Raw genomic sequence first — 1636 nt, forward strand, 5'->3', positions numbered from 1 at the left:
AACTCTTCTTCATGAATCTTTTATCTGAATTAATCCACCGCAGGTTGTGCTCGTTTTCTGATGATTCCGTCGACATCGGATGCGTGTTTCGTTTTAAAAGGAGGTTCAGAAAATTAAACACCAACGAGTATTTATGGAACACACAGGGAGCGGGGTTAGGGCTTTTTTCTTACAAGGACTGGAGGAGCACCCTTATGCTTGCGTTATGCCCCCGCAAAAGACTTTGGCAATTATCTATCATTGGCTTGAAAAACACCTTTCTTCGACCCTCCCCACCTCTACCTTCACACTTCGTCGAGTTCCTTTTGACCCTTCAAACTTCATCAATTATACCTCAACGACAAAAAAAACGTATCATTCCCTTCGGACCGAAATTCCTGCCCTCCATGATCAGAATTCTGGTAGATTCCTCACTCTACTAATATTTCCCGTAGGTGAGGAACATTGAACGACATTTTTTGGGAGGGCAAGATGATCCAGTGTTTCATGGGTTTAAGCCTGGTTTAAGCCTGGTTTAAGGGCTTTAACCGACAAGAGAGAATCCGGCTTAATCCAACCTAAAGTTAATCCACAGAAGAAGATAAGCGAATTAGGTGACAAAACGTGACCGCCAATGCCTACAAAATGCAAAGCAAAGATTCGGAATTCTCGCTCGCATATTTGGGCGGTGCTAAATACTCGGGAGGCTCACCCAAAGGACTCTCCACTTGTCGTTTACGATACATGGACAGAGCGTCAGCTCAGTTGAAAGGCAAGCACTGTAATGAGGGCACATAATTAACGAGTCCTCAGTGCAACCAGATACTTTCAAAGTACGCGATTATCAATCCGATATTCAAGGGCATGCTAGATCTGCCAACTCTAACTGTGTGGAGGATTCGGTGTGGTATGAATATGCAAGTTAAATCAAGTTTAAAAATGTTCCATCTTGTACTGCTGGGGATAATGCACATTTAAATGTTTCCAGTAGCGTTGAGGAAGTCTGCCCTTTTATTAAAAATAAGTTGACGAAACTTATCCGATATTTGTTAATTTAATAGGGTCACAGTGCACATTGGCCAAACGTTTGTCCCCATTCTTCCCCTTTGAATGAATCAGCAATACCCAAAATCGGAGCGCAGCATCTAATTTCTCACCAACTGTCCTTTACTTCACTTGGTCAATTGTTGGCATATGTCAGATTTTGAAGCCAAACCAATGGCTAATCAGTGGTTATAGATAAGTAAAGGTCGGAGAAATAACTTTTTTGGCCACTGAGCGTAAATTCCAGATGGTTGTCAAAACTAGTTTTCCTTACAGGAACAACTCTTCACGTCCACGTACTTGTTTTCAGATCACTTCTCGTACTCCAGTCTCTAGGTTTGTTGCTCTACAGCGAAACAAGTTATTTCTCCGAGCTTTCCACGTAAGTTATACGCTTTTTTTGGTCAGAAGTAGAACATTGACGATAAACGAAGTTAAACATCGGATCCTTCTTTTTGCTTTTAATCCAACTCATAGTTCTGGGGACCTGAAACAAAATGAAATATCAGCGAAAGTAAAGCGATCTGCTGTTGGTGACATTTAACCAATCAAAAGATTTTGGCAATCACAAAAGTTGATCAATTTAATCATTTTTTTGTTGCGTTCTTCCTTA

At 41.1% G+C, this 1636-nt stretch overlaps 1 long non-coding RNA gene across 1 annotated transcript in view; it reads left to right on the forward strand.

Moving 5' to 3' along the window:
* Nucleotides 1-267: 267 nt before the first annotated feature.
* LOC131878064 (uncharacterized) overlaps nt 268-1636 on the forward strand; it is a 2614-nt gene continuing 1245 nt past the window's right edge. The window contains exon 1 of the long non-coding RNA XR_009372946.1: nt 268-812. This is a non-coding gene — a long non-coding RNA (uncharacterized LOC131878064). The remainder of the gene's footprint in view (nt 813-1636) is intronic.

Source organism: Tigriopus californicus, chromosome 3, assembly GCF_007210705.1.
Source record: "Tigriopus californicus strain San Diego chromosome 3, Tcal_SD_v2.1, whole genome shotgun sequence".
NCBI lineage: Eukaryota > Metazoa > Arthropoda > Copepoda > Harpacticoida > Harpacticidae > Tigriopus > Tigriopus californicus.